The sequence below is a fragment of the Gorilla gorilla genome, chromosome 7 (genome assembly GCF_029281585.2).
Source record: "Gorilla gorilla gorilla isolate KB3781 chromosome 7, NHGRI_mGorGor1-v2.1_pri, whole genome shotgun sequence".
NCBI classification, from domain to species: Eukaryota; Metazoa; Chordata; class Mammalia; order Primates; family Hominidae; genus Gorilla; species Gorilla gorilla.
In genome coordinates this window covers 70,107,589-70,127,143 of record NC_073231.2, presented here as the reverse complement: position 1 = coordinate 70,127,143, position 19,555 = coordinate 70,107,589, and the positions used below count along the sequence as shown (strand labels likewise).

At 35.9% G+C, this 19,555-nt stretch overlaps 1 protein-coding gene across 6 annotated transcripts in view; it reads left to right on the top strand.

Annotated features, from left to right (window-relative positions):
• Positions 1 to 19,555, top strand: part of SNTG1 (syntrophin gamma 1) — an 880,400-nt gene that overhangs the window by 768,244 nt on the left and 92,601 nt on the right. The window lies entirely within an intron of this gene.

Genomic DNA, 19,555 nt, shown 5'->3' with positions numbered 1-19,555 from the left:
GGATAAAGTTTTCAAAAAGGAAGACTGGAACATTGAAGAACAGATTCTACATACAAATTATTAAAGATTAAGAACTGTAATTTCATTATTAGTATACATTTAAGTGTGGGTTTGTTTGAATTATTTTTTGGAGGCAGGACCAAATGACCAACCATAATTCCTACTGTTTGTGACCCTCTGATATCCCCACTTACATAAACAAGTAGTATTTCCCCCTCACTGGATAGCTATTTCTCTGGAAAACCACATGCTCTCTGCCTGTGTGTTTTCTAAACATGAATTTGAGAACTTTTTTATTATGATACAATTAGTCTCAGAGATAGAATATTACAGTTCAAATCTGGAAGATGAATCTTAGAACTATTAATCCTGGTTTGGATTAATCTCACTAAGCAATTTTGAAAGTAATCTATTCAACAATATTACAAGAAATTAATTTTGTTTTGTGTGTCTCTTGTTTGTTTGCTTTTCTGGTTCTAGGAATGCTAATTTATGGTAGTAAAGTTTCTTTCTGTTTCAATAATAATGTCTTAGGGAAAATTCTGTCTGATGTCAATCAAAAAAATAATGAAAACTGATTTAAGTATATTAAATTAAAAATTCAAGAATGCAAATAAAATACAATGATAAAAAGGGTTTTTATGATAATTACATTCTACATATGATCTATCCATATTTTAAGAAATTATCATATAAAAAAGTATTTTCTCTTTGAAGTTGCACAGCATTTTTCCATACGTGGGGCTTACCTTTACTCAAATTCACCTTTTTTTTAATTAAAAAAAAAATAGAGCTTCACTTCTCCAAGCCCGGTGGAAAGCTAAATCTAAGACTTATTAAGTTAGTGAAGGAAATTAAGCCATGACGTGTAGATAGATTTAACAAATAAATCAATAAGGATGCTATAAACAAAGCGGCATGCTAGAAGAACAAGAGCATGGTTGTGGTCAATGTATTCTCTGCTTATGACAAACATAGGAAAATAACCTTGCTTTTGCTCCAAGAGATTGGTTGATGTATTTGTTTCTGAATGAGGTAAATGCTAGTGACATGAGAGACGCTGCTAGAAAGAACTATGCCATTTAAACTACCAGTCCTCCAGGGTAATAATGGTGTCCAGGAGTTTGTCCATTATCTACCTTATATAAGCCCCTTTGCCTCCATAGATTTCCAAGCCTAAAATTGCTGATCTTTGAATATGTTTTCTAACTCTGATAATACAAAAAAACTGTGGATGGCGGTTATATTTTTTAAAAAAAACATATTTTACCTGTAAATTTCAGAATCTCTGAGTTTTCAATATTTGAACTTGTTTGTCATTTGGTCTTTTCAAACCTTAATTTTTTCAAAGGCAGAGTGGAAAATGAAATAATTTCCATAAAAACATTTCATAATATAAATGAGATTCTTCAAATAGAAAATATTATTATTAACAGGAACAATAAATACATATCTATAGAGATCAGTATTTGTATTTATGCAGCTATTTTAAGCTGTCACTGAATTCATACACTTTTGTGGGCACACACACACACACACATACAGCACATGATCTCTAGAGAATGGAGGAAGAATCAGATTTATCTATGTAGTACACAATTCTGATGAGCATGTTTTCATTTCAGTGTTAGCTAATTGTGTTAAAAGATGAAGTCTTCTTTTCTCTGCCTTATATATATTGTATTCTACCATGCAATATCACACTGTATTATAGAGACATGTGTGTGTGTGTGTTCTTGGGTGCACAGGTACCACAACATGTACGGGATTCAGTGTTAGATATGCTCTAGTTTTGTAGTAGTAGTCTATTTCAATTATGGTAAATATTACAATTATTAGTCACATTATGAGATATTAGAAATATTATGGACTACTTAATATGTTCAAGTCACTTTTTCTAAGTGATATACATCAATCAATTCTTTTAATATTCACAGGAACTTAAGGCAGGTACTATCAGGCAGTATCATCTCCTGTTGAAAATGCCTACACTAATTCTTAACGAGATAAAAGGAGTGGTCAAAATTGGCATTCAAACTTAAGCTGAATGTCTCCAAAACTAATGTTTATAATTTTTAGGCCAAGTATTAATAGCTTCTAAAGCGGGAAAGTTATCAATGTGTTTGAGACCTATTTCCCTCATTAGATAAATTAAATTATAGCCAACTTTGGTGGATTACTATAAAGATTAAACTAGAGACAGTATTTGAAGAATATGTCAATTTATATTAGGGATTCTTTCCTAAGAAGAAGGAGGAAATTTAAACTTGTATCCTCGTTTCTTTTTCTCAGATAAAGCAACTAAAACTCAGAAATAAAGAATTAATTTGCATATATGAATATTCATTTGGTTTTAAAATTAATTTTTAAAATATCCCAAATGTAATGTTTTATTTACAATTATTTAAAAATTTATTTAAAATTAATAATTGCAAAAATAAGTTACTTTTCTTCAGTGGTTGAAAATGTTTTCAGGTATAAAGTAGTTTTATACAATCAAAGTTGTCAGCTTGAAACAGACAATTATAAGTAATAGAAATAGACTATGAAATAGACTATTGTAAGCTTTCTGGTAACCAAATAGCAAAAATTGCATGACCTGCACAAAATAAACATGAAAACAATTCAAAACATATGACTATAGAAAACCATGAAACCACAAAGAAAGACAGCAAGAGATGAAAAATGAAAAACAAAATGAAATAAACAAACAAAAAAATCACAGAAAACAACTAAGTAGCAGTAGTAAATCCTTAACTATCAATACTAATCTTGAGTAGAAATGAATTAAATTCTCCAATAAATGAATGAATGGATAAAAACAAAACCTGACTATATGCTGATTAAAATACATGTACCTCCCTTTTAAGGACACACATGGAAGAAATCGAAAAAGACATTTCATGCAAATAGAAATTAAACAGAATCAGAGGTAGCAATACTTGTATTAAGCAAAGCAGATGCTGAATCAAAAACTATAAAAAGAGACAAGGAACAACATTATGTAGTGATAAAGGGATAAGTTCTTTTTTTATTATTATACTTTAAGTTTTAGGGTACATGTGCACAACGTGCACGTTTGTTACATATGTATACACGTGCCATGTTGGTGTGCTGCACCCGTTAACTCGTCATTAAGCATTAGGTGTATCTTCTAATGCTATCCCTCCCCCTTCCCCCCACCCCACAACAGTCCACGGTGTGTGATGTTCCTCTTCCTGTGTCCATGTGTTCTCATTGTTCAATTCCCACCCAGGAGTGAGAATATGTGGTGTTTGGTTTTTTGTCCTTGCGATACTTTGCTGATATTTTACAGTCCCACCAATGGTGTAAAAGTGTTCCTATTTCTCCACATCCTCTCCAGCACCTGTTGTTTCCTGACTTTTTAATGATCGCCATTCTCACTGGTGTGAGATGGTATCTCATTGTGGTTTTGATTTGCATTTCTCTGATGGCCAGTGATGATGAGCATTTTTTCATGCGTTTTTTGGCTGCATAAATGTCTTCTTTTGAGAAGTGTCTGTTCATATCCTTCACCCACTTTTCGATGGGGTTGTTTGTTTTTTCTTGTAAATTTGTTTGAGTTCATTGAAGATTCTGTATATTAGCCCTTTGTCAGATGAGTAGATTGCAAAAATTTTCTCCCATTCTCTAGGTTGCCTGTTCACTCTGATGGTAGTTTCTTTTGCTGTGCAGAAGCTCTTTAGTTTAATTAGATCCCATTTGTCAATTTTGGCTTTTGTTGCCATTGCTTTTGGTATTTTAGACATGAAGTCCTCGCCCATGCCTATGTCCTGAATGGTATTGCCTAGGTTTTCTTCTAGGGTTTTTATGGTTTTAGGTCTAACATTTAAGTCTTTAATCTATCTTGAATTAATTTTTGTATAAGGTGTAAGGAAGGGATCCAGATTCAGCTTTCCACATACGGCTAGCCAGTATTCCCAGCACCATTTATTAAATAGGGAATCCTTTCCCCATTGCTTGTTTTTGTCAGGTTTGTCAAAGATCAGATAATTGTAGATATGCGGCATTATTTCTGAGGGCTCTGTTCTGTTCCATTGGTCTATATCTGTTTTGGTACCAGTACCATGCTGTTTTGGTTACTGTAGCCTTGTAGTATAGTATGAAGTCAGGTAGCGTGATGCCTCCAGCTCTGTTCTTTTGGCTTAGGATTGACTTGGCAATGCGGGGTATTTTTTGGTTCCATATGAACTTTAAAGTAGTTTTTTCCAATTCTGTGAAGAAAGTCATTGGTAGCTTGATGGGGATGGCATTGAATCTACAAATTACCTTGGCCAGTATGGCCATTTTCACGATATTGATTCTTCCTACCCGTGAGCATGGAATGTTCTTCCATTTGTTTGTATCCTCTTTCATTTCATTGAGCAGTGGTTTGTAGTTCTCCTTGACTAGGTCCTTCACATCCCTTGTAAGTTGGATTCCTAGGTATTTTATTCTCTTTGAAGCAATTGTGAATGGGAATTCACTTATGATTTGGCTCTCTGTTTGTCTGTTATTGGTGTCTAAGAATGCTTGTGATTTTTGTACATTGATTTTGTATCCTGAGACTTTGCTGAAGTTGCTTATCAGCTTAAGGAGATTTTGGGCTGAGATGATGGGGTTTTCTAGATATACAATCATGTCGTCTGCAAACAGGGACAATTTGACTTCCTCTTTTCCTAATTCAATACCCTTTATTTTCTTCTCCTGCCTGATTGCCCTGGCCAGAACTTCCAACACTATGTTGAATAGGAGTGGTGAGAGAGGGCACCCCTCTCTTGTGCCCGTTTTCAAAGGGAATGCTTGAAGTTTTTGCCCATTCAGTATATTGGCTGTGGGTTTGTCATAGATAGCTCTTATATTTTTGAGATACGTCCCATCAATACCTAGTTTATTGAGAGTTTTTAGCATGAAGCGTTGTTGAATTTTGTCAGGGGCCTTTTCTGCATCTATTGAGATAATCACGTGGTTTTTGTCTTTGATTCTGTTTATATGCTGGATTAAATTTATTGATTTGCATATGTTGAACCAGCCTTGCATCCCAGGGATGAAGCCCACTTGATCATGGTGGATAAGCTTTTTGATGTGCTGCTGGATTCGTTTTGCCAGTATTTTATTGAGGATTTTTGCATTGATGTTCATCAAGGATATTGGTCTAAAATTCTCTTTTTTGGTTGTGTCTCTGCCAGGCTTTGGTATCAGGATGATGCTGGCCTCATAAAATGAGTTAGGGAGGATTCCCTCTTTTTCTATTGATTCGGATAGTTTCAGAAGGAATGGTACCAGCTCCTCTTTGTACCTCTGGTAGAATTCGGCTGTGAATCCATCTGGTCCTCGAGTCTTTTTGGTTGGTAAGCTATTGATTATTGCATCAATTTCAGAGCCTGTTATTGGTCTATTCAGGGATTCAACTTCTTCCTGGTTTAGTCTTGGGAGGATGTATGTGTCGAGGAATTTATCCATTTCTTCTAGATTTTCTGGTTTATTTACGTAGAGGTGTTTATAGTATTCTCTGATGGTAGTTTGTATTTCTGTGGGATCGGTGGTGATATCCCCTTTATCATTTGTTATTGCGTCTATTTGATTCTTCTCTCTTTTCTTCTTTATTAGTCTTGCTAGCAGTCTATCAATTTTGTTGATCTTTTCAAAAAACCGGCTCCTGGATTCATTAATTTTTGAAGGTTTTTTTGTGTCTCTATTTCCTTCAGTTCTGCTCTGATCTTAGTTATTTCTTGCCTTCTGCTAGCTTTTGAATGTGTTTGCTCTTGCTTCTCTAGTTCTTTTAATTGTGATGTTTGGGTGTCAATTTTGGATCTTTCCTGCTTTCTCTTGTGGGCATTTAGTGCTATAAATTTCCCTCTACACACTGGTTTGAATGTGTCCCAGAGTTTCTGGTATGTTGTGTCTTTGTTCTCGTTGCTTTCAAAGAACATCTTTATTTCTCCCTTCCTTTCATTATTTACCCAGTAGTCATTCAGGAGCAGGTTGTTCAGTTTCCATGTAATTGAGTGGTTTTGAGTGAGTTTCTTAATCCTGAGTTCTAGTTTGATTGCACTGTGGTCTGAGAGACAGTTTGTTATCATTTCTGGTCTTTTGCATTTGCTAAGGAGTGCTTTACTTCCAACTATGTGGTCAGTTTTGGAGTAGGTGTGGTGTGGTGCTGAAAAGAATGTATATTCTGTTGATTTGGCGTGGCGAGTTCTGTAGATGTCTATTAGGTCTGCTTGGTGCAGATCTGAGTTCAATTCCTGGGTATCCTTGTTAACTTTCTGTCTCGTTGATCTGCCTAATGTTGACAGTGGGGTGTTAAAGTGTCCCATTATTATTGTGTGGGAGTCTAAGTCTCTTTGTAGGTCACTCAGGACTTGCTTTATGAATCTGGGTGCTCCTGTATTGGGTGCATATATATTTAGGATAGTTAGCTCTTCTTGTTGAATTGAACCTTTTACCATTATGTAACGGCCTTCTTTGTCTCTTTTGATCTTTGTTGGTTTAAAGTCTGTTTTATCAGAGACTAGGATTGCAACCCCTGCCTTTTTTTGTTTTCCATTTGCTTAGTAGATCTCCCTCCATCCCTTTATTTTGAGCCTATGTGTGTCTCTGCACGTGAGATGGGTTTCCTGAATACAGCACACTGATGGGTCTTGACTCTTTATCCAATTTGCCAGTCTGTGTCTTTTAATTGGAGCATTTATCCCATTTACATTTAAGGTTAATATTGTTATGTGTGAATTTAATCCTGTCATTATGATGTTAGCTGGTTATTTTGGTCGTTAGTTGATGCAGTTTCTTCCTAGCCTTGATGGTCTTTACAATTTGGCATGTTTTTGCAGTGGCTGGTACCAGTTGTTCCTTTCCATGTTTAGTGCTTCCTTCAAGAGCTCTTTTAGTGCAGGCCTGGTGGTGACAAAATCTCTCAGCATTTGCTTCTCTGTAAAGTATTTTATTTCTCTTTCACTTATGAAGCATAGTTTGACTGGATATGAAATTCTGAGCTGAAAATTCTTTTCTTTAAGAATGTTGAATATTGGTCCCCACTCTCTTCTGGCTTGTAGAGTTTCTGCCGAGAGATCAGCTGTTAGTCTGATGGGCTTCCCTTTGTGGGTAACCCAACCTTTCTCTCTGGCTGCCCTTAACATTTTTTCCTTCATTTCAACTTTGGTGAATCTGACAATTATGTGTCTTGGAGTTGCTCTTCTTAAAGAGTATCTTTGTGACATTCTCTGTATTTCCTGAATTTGAATGTTGGTCTGCCTTGCTAGATTGGGGAAGTTCTCCTGGATAATATCCTGCAGAGTGTTTTCCAACTTGGTTCCATTTTCCCTGTCACTTTCAGGTACACCAATCAGACGTAGATTTGGTCTTTTCACATAGTCCCATGTTTCTTGGAGGCTTTGTTCACTTCTTTTTATTCTTTTTTCTCTAAACTTCTCTTCTCACTTCATTTCATTCATTTCGTCTTCCATCACTGATACCCTTTCTTCCAGTTGATCTCATCAGCTACTGAGGCTTCTGCATTTGTCACGTAGCTCTCGTGCCTTGGTTTTCAGCTCCATCAGGTTCTTTAAGGACTTCTCTGCATTGGTTCTTCTAGTTATCCATTTGTCTAATTTTTTTTTCAAAGCTTTTAACTTCTTTGCCTTTGTTTTGAATTTCCTCCTGTAGCTTGGAGTAGTTTGATCATCTGAAGCCTTCTTCTCTCAACTCGTCAAAGTCATTCTCCATCCAGCTTTGTTCCACTGCTGGTGAGGAGCTGCATTCCTTTGGATGAGGAGAGGCGCTCTGATTTTTAGGGTTTCCAGTTTTTCTGCTCTATTTTTTTCCCATCTTTGTGGTTTTATCTACCTTTGGTCTTTGATGATGGTGACATACAGATGGGTTTTTGGTGTGGATGTCCTTTCTATTTGTTAGTTTTCCTTCTAACAGACAGGACCCTCAGCTGCAGGTCTGTTGGAGTTTGCTGGAGGTCCACTCCAGACCCTGTTTGCCTGGGTTTCAGCAGCGGTGGCTGCAGAACAGCGGACATTGGTGAACCACAAATGCTGCTGCCTGATCGTTCCTCTGGAATGTTTGTCTCAGAGGAGTACCTGGCCATGTGAGGTGTCGGTCCGACCATACTGGGGGGTGCCTCCCAGTTAGGCTACTTGGGGGTCAGGGACCCACTTGAGGAGGCAGTCTGCCCATTCTCAGATCTCAAGCTGCGTTCTGGGAGAACCACTACTCTCTTCAAAGTTGTCAGAGAGGGAAATTTAAGTCTGCAGAGGTTACTGCTGTCTTTTTGTTTGTCTGTGCCCTGCCCCCAGAGGTGGAGCCTACAGAGGCAGGCAGGCCTCCTTGAGCTGTGGTAGGCTCCACCCAGTTCCAGCTTCCTGGCCACTTCACTTACCTAATAAAACTAACTCGGCAATGGTGGTGCCCCTCCCCAAGCCTTGCTGCCACCTTGCAGTTTGATCTCGGACTGCTGTGTTAGCAATGAGCAAGACTCCGTGGGCATAGGACCCTCTGAGCCAGGTGCAGGATATAATCTCCTGATGTGCCCTTTTTTAAGCCCATTGGAAAAGCGCAGTATTAGGGTGGGCGTGACCCAATTTTCCAGGTGCCGTCTGTCACCCCTTTCTTTGACTGGGAAAGGGAATTCCCTGACCGCTTGCACTTCCTGGGTGAGGCGATGCCTCACCCTGCTTCGGCTTGTGCACAGTGCGGGGCACGCACTGTCCTGCACCTACTATCTGGCACTCCCCAGTGAGATGAACCTGGTACCTCAGTTGGAAATGCAGAAATCACCCGTCTTCTGCATCACTCACGCTGGGAGCTGTAGACCGGAGCTATTCCTATTCGGCCATCTTGGCTCCTCCCCCGGGATAAGTTCTTTAAGAGTGTGTAACAATTGTAAATATATAAATGCACCCAACAGTAGGACTCCTAAATATATAAAGCTAATATTAAAGGACCTGAAAAGAGAAATGAATTGCAATATAACAATTATAGAGGCTTCAATATTGGACAGATCACCCAGACAGAAAATTAATAAGGAAATACTGGATTTGAACAATGCGTTAGACCAAATGAACCTAATAACATTTGTAGAACCTTCCACTTAACAGCAACAGAATACACATTCTGCTCAAGCACATATGTGACATTCTCCAGGATAAATCATTTAAGCCACAAGACAAGTCTCAGCAAATTTATTAAGATTAAAATCACATCAAGTACTTTTTCAACCTCAATAATATGAAACTAGAAATCAATAACAGTAAGGATTTTATAAATTCACAAATGTGTGAATATTAAACAACATGCTCCTGAACAACCAATGGATCAATGATAAAATTGAAAGATACATTTAAAAATTTCTTAAGACAAATGAAAATGAAAACATAACATACCAAGACCTATGGGATACATAAAAGCAAATCTTATAGGGAAGTTTATATCAACAACCACCTACATTAGAAAAGGAGAAAGATTTCATATAAGCAACCTAATGCTACACCTCAAGAAATTAGAAAAGCAAGAGGAAACAGTCCAAAATTATTAGAAGGAAGAAAATAATAAAGAACATAAATAAACAAATTAGAGACTAGAAAAGAAAGACCAAGGAAATGAAGAGTTTTTTTTTGAAAAAATGTATCATATTCACAACCTTTAGCTAAACTAAGAAAAAAGATAAGAGACTCAAATAAATAAAACCAGGGATTAAAAATGAAATATTACATCTGATACCACAGAAATGCAAAGGATCATAAACAAATTTATGGAAAAGTATATGCCAAAAAATTGGATAACCTAGAAGAAATGAATACATTCTGGGACACATACAACCTACTAAGAGTAAATGCTGAATAAATAAAAATGTGAAGAGAACAATAATGAGTGAGGAGACTGAATTAGTAATAAGAAGTCTCCCATCAGAGAAAATCCCAAGGCCTGATGGCCTCACTGTTGAATTCTATCAAACATTTTAAAAAGAACTGATGCCAATTTTCTACCAATTACTCCAAATAATTCATGAGGGAACACTTCCAAACTCTTTTTATGAGGATAACATTACCCTGATACCAAAGGCAAAGACATCATAAGAAAAGAAAATTATAGGCCAACACACTTTATAAACATAACTGTGAAAATCCTCAACATAATACTAGCCAACCAAATTCAACAACACATTAAAATAATCGTTTACCATGATCAAGTGGGATTTATCCCTGGAATGCAAAGATGGTTCAACATTTGCAAATTAATAAATGGGATATGCCACATTAATGAAATGAAGGACAAATATCATATAATTATTTTATAAAACACAAAGCGTTTGACAAAATTCAACATTCTTTTATAATTAAAAAAAAAACTCCCAACAGATTAGTTATAAAAGAAATGTACTTCAACACAATAAAGGCCATATATGACAAGCCAAAAGTCAACATTATTCTCAACAAGGAAAAGTTAAAAGCATTTCCTGTAAGACCTGAAACAAAACAAGAATGCCTACTATCACCACTCCTATTCATTATAGTGTTGAAGGTCCAAGCCAGAGAAATTAGGCAAGAGGAAGAAATAAATGGCCTACAGACTGAAAAAGAAAATGCTAAATTGTCCCTGTTTGCAGGTGATATGATCTTATATGTTAAAAAAAAACCCCAAGATCCCCCCACTCACACACACACACACACACAAAACCGTTAAAAATAGAAACAAATTTAGGAAAGTTACAGGATACAATATCAACACAAAAATTAGTAGTGTTTCTTTACATTAACAACCAATGTTTTAAAAAAATCGAACAATACCATTTATAATAGATACACAAAATGCTTAGCAATAGACTGTTTCTGACAGTCAAGTATAGTTTATTTACTGAGTAGATAAGCCAAAATATTAATAATTATTCCTAAATGAAGGAATTATGAGTGACTTTCAATTTTTGTCTGTTTTTTATTTCTTATTTATTTATTTATTTATACTTAGGAAGTACCAGTGTATATTTCTTACATGCATATATTGTGTAGTGGTGAAGTGTGAGCTTCTAGTGCACCTATTACCCAAATAGGTACATTTTTAATCTTTACCCATACTCCACCCTCTTACCCTTTGAAGTCTTCAATGTCTATTATTCCATTCTATATGTCCAGGCTTACCCATTGTTTAGTTCCCAATTATAGGTAAGGATCTACAGTATTTGACTTTCTATTTCTGAGTTATTTCATTTAGGATAACGGCCTCCAGTTCCATCAATATTGCTGCAAAAGACAAAATTGTATTCTTTTTAATGGATGAGTAGTATTGAATTATATATACATATATGTATATATATAATTTTTATTATTCATCACATAGGTTGATTCCATATGTCTGCTATTTTGAATAGTGCTGTGATAAACATATGAGTGCAGGTCATGTTTTGATAAAATGGTTTCTTTTCCTTTGGATATATACCCAGTAGTGGAATTGCTAGATTGAATAGTAGTTCTATTTTTATTTCTTTGAGGAATCTCCATATTGTTTTCCATAAAGTTTCTACCAATTTACATTTCCACCAGCAGTGTATAAGCATTTCCTTTTCTCTATATCTTCACCAAATCTGTTATTTTATGACATTTTAGTAATAGCCATTCTGACTGGGATAAGATGGTATCTCACTGTGGCTTAAATTTGAATTTATCTTATGATTGGTGATGTTGAGCATTTTTTCAAATGTCCGATGGTCACTTGTATGTTTTCTTTTGAGAAAATGTCTGTTCATGTCCTTTGCCCACTTCTTAATGGGGTTATTTGTTTTCTTCTTGTTGAGTTGTCTGAGTTCCTCATAGATTCTGGATATTAGCCCTCTCTTAGTTGCATGGCTTGAAAATATTTTTTTCTCATTCTTAGGTTGTATATTTACTTTGTCAGTTATTTCTTTTGCTTTGCAGAAGTTTTTAATTTAATTAAGTCCTATGTTTGCTTTGAGGACTTTGTAATAAAATCTTTGCCTAGACCAATGTCCAGAAGACATCCCTAGGTTTTCTTCTAGGATATTAATAGTTTCGAGTCTTATGGTCTTTAATTCATCTTGAGTTAATTTTTTATATGGTGATTGATAGGAGTCTGGTTTCATTTTCTGCATATGGTCATCCAATTTTCCTGGCACCATTTATGAAATAAGATGTCCTTTACCCAGTGTATATTCTTGTTGACTTTGACAAAGTTCACTTGGCTGTAGGTATATGGCTTTATTTCTGGGATCTCTCTTCTGTTCCATTGATCTATTTGTCTGTTTTTATGCCAGTACCATGCTATTTTGCTTACTATAGACATCTAGTATTATTTGAAGTCAGGTCATGTGATGCCTCCAGCTTTGTTATTTTTGTTTATGATTGCTTTGGCTAATTTGGGGTCTTTTGGTGTTCCATATCAATTTTAGAATTCATTTTCTAATCTGTAAAATATGACATTGGTACTTTGATAGACATTGCATTGAAATTGTAAATTGTTTTGGGAAATATGGCAATTTTAACAATATTAATTCTATTGATCCATAAGTATGGGCTGTTTTGTCATTTGTTTGTGTCGGCTATAATTTCTTTTATCAGTGTTTTGCAGTTTTTCTGGTAGAGCTCTTTTACCTCCTTGCTTAAATATATTTCTGGGTTTTTTTGGAAGTTATTATAAATAAGATTGCCCTCCTTTCAACTGCATTATTGTTGCTGTGTAGAAAAGCTACTGATTTTTGTATGTTAATTTTGTATTGTGAAACTTTATTGAATTTATTCATCGAAAATAAAAGTTTTTTGGTGTAGTCTTTAGATTTTTTGAGATACATGATTATATCATCAGCAAACAAGGATAATTGACTTTCTGTTTTCCAATGTGGATGACTTTGGTTTATTTCTCTTGCCTAATTGTTCTGGCTAGTACTTTATTACTATGTTAAATAGGAGTGGTAAGAGTGGACATCCTTCTCATAGTCCAGTTCTTATGGGGAATACTTTCAACTTTTCCATTTTCAGTATGATGTTGACTGTGGGTTTGTCATATATGACCTTTATTATTTTGAGGTATGTTCCTTCTATGCCTCATTTGTTGAGGGTTTTGAGCTTGTGCTCTTATGAAGCAATGTTGAATTTTAAAAAATTATTTTTCTGTGTCTATTGAGATGATCATATGATTTTTGGCCTTAATTCTGTTTAGGTAATGTATGACATTTATTTGTTTGCATATGTTGAATCATTCTTGCATCTCTGGTGTAAAATCGAGTTAGTCATGATGTAATATCTTTTTGATGTGTTGGATTTAGTTTGCTGAGAATTTGTTGATAATTTTTATATCTGTGTTAATTAAGGATATAGGTCTGTAGTCTTATTTTTTGTTATTGTGTTTCTGGATGACTTTGGTGTCAGGGTGATACAGGATTTGTATAATAAGTTAGGGAGAAATTCCTTTTCAATTTTTTGAAAAGTTTCAGGAGTATTGGCACCAGTTCTTCCTCGTACATTTGCTAGAATTTGGTTGTGGATCCATCTGTTCCTGGGATTTTCTTTGTTGGGAGATTTTTCTTAGTTGGGAGATTTTTTTATTGGATTTTAAATCCAATGTTGTTATTTCTCTATTCATGGTTTTTATTTCTTCCTGATTCAATCTTAGGAAGTAGTAAGTTCTCAGGAATTTGTCCATTTCCTCTAGGTTTTCTAGTTTGTGAGCATATAAGCATAAAGGTGTGGACTCAGTACTGCTACCTTGGCCAAGAGGAGTGAGATGTGATTCTCTCTCATGCCCCCATTTTTGGTGGGGCTCACCACCTTCTCAACTTTGTCAGTAGGTTTGGCTATTCACTTAGTTAGTGCAGTTTGCTTCTAGTTGTCAACACAAGCTGCCCCAGGCCTTAGGAGTCACTGCCCAGCCCAACACTATGCCTCCCAAACAAATCCCCTCCTGTACTGGCGGGGGAAGGGGGTGAAGTGGAAGATGGGGTGAGCCTGGTGCCAGCATGCCAATGGCTGGAGCCCATGCCATACTTGATTCTCAGTTCTGGCTGTGGGAACCTCTTCCCTGCTTGAGCACCAGATCCCCAGGATACAGCTAGAGCCTCTTTAATGACAAAGGCTGCCAGTGCTGCTAGTTTTCAGGACTGTGCACAGCTTGCAAAGAGCTAGGATCAAGAATGGTGTTCTGTTGTAGGTTCCCAGGTCTCGGGAAGTGCATGGGACACTTCCCAGAGCAGGTACTTCTTACAGTCTCCCAGCCAACCCCCAAGGTAGATCTAGGGCTTAGAAAAGTCATGGTGCTCTACCGTGGCCTGAATTATATGATTCTATAGTGGGAAAGTGGACCACAGAAAGATACTCACTCTCTCCCATGTTGGGAATTTACTCTCTTCTCATTTTCAGCCAGTCCCAGCCACACAGGCTGACTGTTCTTTTTCTGGTCAGATTCTGGAGTTTCTTCATGTGTTACTGTTGAACTCCTGTGTTCTCTCTTGGATAATATGTTTGTAAACAAAAAAGTGACTGAGGTTGATCTTAATCAATTAGAGATTTATTTTGCCAAGGTTGAGAACATGCCTGGGAAAAAGAAACACAAATCACAAGGAGATCTGTACCCTGTACTTTTTTTAAAAAAGGGTTCTGGGAACTTCAATATTTAACAGGGAAAAAACAAGCAGGAAGAGGAAGAAAGAAAAAAAGTCTGGGTAGGAAATGAGATAAGTGGTCACATTCTTGTGAGGATCTTACTAATGAGCAGAAAAGCTACATTTTACGTAAAGTAAAGTAAACATGAAATTACAGCTTTTTGGGAATGAAAGGAAGGCAGTTTTTTCATGACTAACTACCTAAACTTAGCCCTTTGGTATAGTGAGTTTGGGGTCCCAATATTTGATTTTGCTTTCATATGTGCAGAATGTGATTGTCTACACACCATTGTCATTCTTCTAAGTGGATGAAGTACCCTGGAAAAGGATCTAGTCAGCCATCTTGAAAAAAAAACCTGTTGTTTCTTTGTAATATTGCTTTATAAATCTGAGAGAACTTGGAACAAATCTAACAAAATAGAAGATACTTCTGGAGAAGTGAGAAAATTGAGAAAAATGCAACAGATGAGTTCTTGATGTGTTTAGCTATTATTATTATCATTACCATTATTAAATGATACTTTCCAGTTGGCAAAAAAGTATTCTGGAGGCTATTCTTTCTACTGGGGCATAAGTCAAACTATGACAAAAGAGAAATGCATGCAGAGAGCAAGCCATAGAAGACAAGTTGGGAAATGATACAAATATTTATCTGTATTTATTTTATTGAATCAATACTGACAACAAAAATTTCCAACATTGATTAAGTACTTCCAAGTATTAGAGACTAAGCAAAGAATTAGATATAGTGTCTTATTTAATCATCAGATCAATTAATTATTTCCACTCTAGTGATGAGTGAAGGAAGCTATATATATGGTAATCAACTTGCCAAGGATTACCTACTAATAAATAAAAGAGAGGAGATTCAAATCAAGACAGAATTCTGAAGCTAGAACTTTTGTTCTTATCACCTTATGACAGCTCCTGCATGTGTGTTAGAGAGAGAATGAGGGTGAGAAAGAGGAATATATACATTCTTATTTAAACCTTTGTGGATAATCATGTGTAAATACTCCTTATTATACTAATACTTCTAGTCAATGCCAGTCTCTAAGAGTATCTTATTTAGTTTTTCAGTTAGTTATATATATATTATTACTTGCATATAACTTGATAATGACTGCAACCATAAAGGAACACAATCTTTTGAAATGTTATAGGCAGCAAAGGTAGAAACTCTAGTAAAAGAAATCTAGTGTCAATGATTTTAGATGATTACTTTGAAAGTAGATCTTTAAAATGATTGAGCTATAGTCACTTTTCACTAAATTTCGGATAAAGGAACCCCTGCTTTTTCCAAAGTTTCTCCTCCTCCCACCCATCCACTCTTAGCCATCTAAAGCTTAGAGTCTATGCTGCCTCCTTCTCACTTAACTCTTCAATATCTTTTCCTGGCAGGTGCATTCTGTGAATTTCTTAGCAGGATCACCTGGTCTTTTTCAGGCTTGCACCAGGTTGCTCTTGTATTTGTCTTTAAGTCCTTGATGGTACTACAGTCTCTCCCTACAATACAACTTTCCCCCTCCTACTTTCCCTCAAGATGATTTATCGTTCCTTATTCTGCTTCCTTAGCATGTTACCTCTATAACACTGTCATATGCTCGTTATTTTAACATATTTCTCTCCCTCACTAAAATGAGACCTGGGTGCTCAGATGCCATTTGCAGTGTGAGTCAGTTCATGAGAAGTATATTATAAATAACAACAGGAAATGGCAAGAAGTTTTCAGAGATGCTGAAACTATATTTGCAGAGTTGATTAGAGGATGCTTTGTCTGAGAGAGAGTCGCGACTTGGGTAATATAACAGAAGATCTTAAATTGAGTTTTAAAAGAGCAAAGGAGTAAAGTTTTGCTAAGAGAATAGAAAATCTTACATGAAGTCCATTTTAAGATCCTATTGCTACATGTGATTTATGAAAAGGGAAAAATAACAAAATTTTCTGACTAATAATGACATTAGATAATATTTTTTATTATAAAGAAGATGAAAGCCAATTTAATAAACCATAAAATCGGCAAAGTTTCTGGAAACTGCAACGTTTAGTTATAGTATTTTTTGCCAATTTATCAATTTAAAAAGCTAAGGTAGATGTTGAAATATCTGCAGTATAAAGAGAGGGCATACTAAAATTTTTGCTATAGTAGCTTGTCATTATACTGTGTTCAAGTCCAAAATTTATAACCAGATCAATCATCCCATGTCCTTCCCTAGCTTCAGCTCTCAATGTTTCTGCCTCCTTTTCTTTGAATTTCTGAAATGCCTGACTTAGCCCCAGCCAGTCCCATCCACTCTCTGGAAAGAACACCCTTTTTCTATACTTTATCTTTGATCTTCTCCTCGTTTTCAGCCACTGTTTAAAATTTACTTCCTAGAGAACATTTCTCTAGCTTTTCAATCTATCGTGATATAATACCGTTTTCTTCTTCTTCTTCTTCTTCTTCTTCTTCTTCTTCTTCTTCTTCTTCTTCTTCTTCTTCTTCTTCTTCTTCTTCTTCTTCTTCTTCTTCTTCTCCTTCTTCTTCTTCTTCTCCTCCCCCTCCTCCTCCTCCTCCTCCTTCTCCCTCTTCTTCTTCCTCTTCTTCTTTCTCTTTTTGAGATGGAGTTTCCCTCTGGTTGCCCACGCTGGAGTGCAGTGGCACAGTCTTGGCTCACTGCAACCTCCTCATCCCAGGTTCAAGTGATTCTCCTGCCTCAGACTCCCACATAGCTGGAATTACAGGGATGCACCACCATGTCCGGCTAATTTTTGTATTTTTAGTAGAAATGGGGTTTCACCATGTGGGGCAGTCTGGTCTGGAACTCCCAACCTCAAGTGATCTGCCCACCTTGGCCTCCCAAATTGCTGGGATTACTGACCTGAGCCACTGCGCCCAGCCTCTTATTTTTTTTATAATGGCATTTACAATAGTTTGTACTAATATATTTACTTGTGTGGTTATTATCTCTCATTGTTCCCTCCATAGATATTATAACCCCAAAACTACTAAAAAGTATTTACAATTTATCATTGGATTGTACTCTCAAACATATTATGTTTTCATATTTTTCTCCCTTCAGACAGAAGTCTGAAAATCAGACAGAAGTAGGAAAATCAATAAGCACAGCGTTTATCGTCCTTTTAGCTTTCTGAGCATCTACTGGCAGCAAGGGTCAGAGCTAAATTCTACAACCCTGGAAGTAAATGCCTTCCATTAGCTCTCTTCCAGCAATTATAAGAATGCAAGCAGGAAACAATGAAAATAGTTATTATTTTTTAAACATTTGCCAAAGCAGAGAATTCCATCTAACATTTTGGGTGTTTAATAATGATACACTTACATCCCTCCTTATGAGAAATGATTACGGATACCAGTGATTAACCCTTTGACAATTTTCAGTACACTGCATAGATACAGCATATATACAGTCATTTAACAACTGAGATATATTTCAGGAAATGCCTCTCAGTTAGATGGTTCCACTGTTGTATGAACACCACAGAATTTGCTTGCACAACCTGAGACAGCATAACGTACTGCACAGCGAGGTTATACAGTACAGCCTATTTCTCCTAGGTTACACACCTGTATAGCATATGACTGTACTGAATACTGTAGGCAAAAGTAACATAATGGTAAGTAGTTGTTTAAACACATCTACACATAGAAAAAGTAAAGTAAAAGTACAGTCTAAAAGATTAAAAAAAAATGATACACAGGTACAGGGCACTTACCATGAATGGAGCTTGCAGGATGGTAGTTGCTCTGGGGGAGTCAATGAATGAGTGATGAGTAAATGTGAAGGCCTAGGATGTTACTATACAGCACTATAGACTTTATAAATACTGAGCACTTAGACTACACTACATTTGTAAAAAGTATTTTTTTCTGCAATAATAAACTAAGCTTAGCTTACGGTAGCATTTTTTACTTTACAAAGTTAATTTTTTCAACTTTGGCCTTTTTTGTAAAAGTGCTTAGCTTAAAACACAAACACATTATGTAGCTGTACAAAATTATTCTATATCCTTATTCTCTACATTTTTTTTCTACTTTTAAATTTACAAATTACTTTTTTATTTCTGGCTTTTTAAAATTTTTATAAAAAATAAGACAGAAACACACACATTACCCTTGGCCTGCATATAGTCAGGATGAGTTCCACCATCACATCTTGTCCCACTGGAAGGTCTTCAGGGGCAATAACACGCATGGAGCTGTCATCTCTTATGATAATGATGCCGTCTTCTGGATACCTTCTGAAGGAACTGCTTGAGCCTGTTTTATAGTTAACCATATTTTTAATAAACAGAAGGAGTACACTAAAAAAATAGGAGTACAGTAAATACAGTAATATTTACTGTATTACTATAATACAGTAAATACATAAACCAGTAACATATTCTTTCTTATCATCATTATTATTATGTAGCATACATCATAATCGTATGTGCTAGACTTACACAGCTGTCAGCACAGCAGGTTTGTTTACACCAGCATGACCACAAACACAAGAGTAATGCATTGCTCTATGACATTACAACGGCTGTGACATTGCTAGGGGATAGGAATTTTTCAGCTCCCTTATAACCTTATAGGATCACCGTCGCATATGCAGTTCATAATTAACCCAAACATCCTTATGTGGCACATGACTGTATTTAAAATGCTATATCTGACATGTTGCATTGGGTTACTCTGTTTCATAAATTATTTGCTTCACTTTTTTTCTCATGTTAATATCTCTTAAATTGGAATACATGTAAATTTGTGAACACTTCAGTTGAAAACTTCTGGTAAGACCAAGAAATTGCCAGCATCAAAGTTGTTTTTTTTGATACAATGAAATACAGTTACACAAGTAGGGTAAATAATGCGTTTTTTTTAAGCAATATTATTGCTGTAGACAAATTAGACTCATTTTCTTTTTCATTTCTCATGGAGAAGAATGTTTTGGTTTG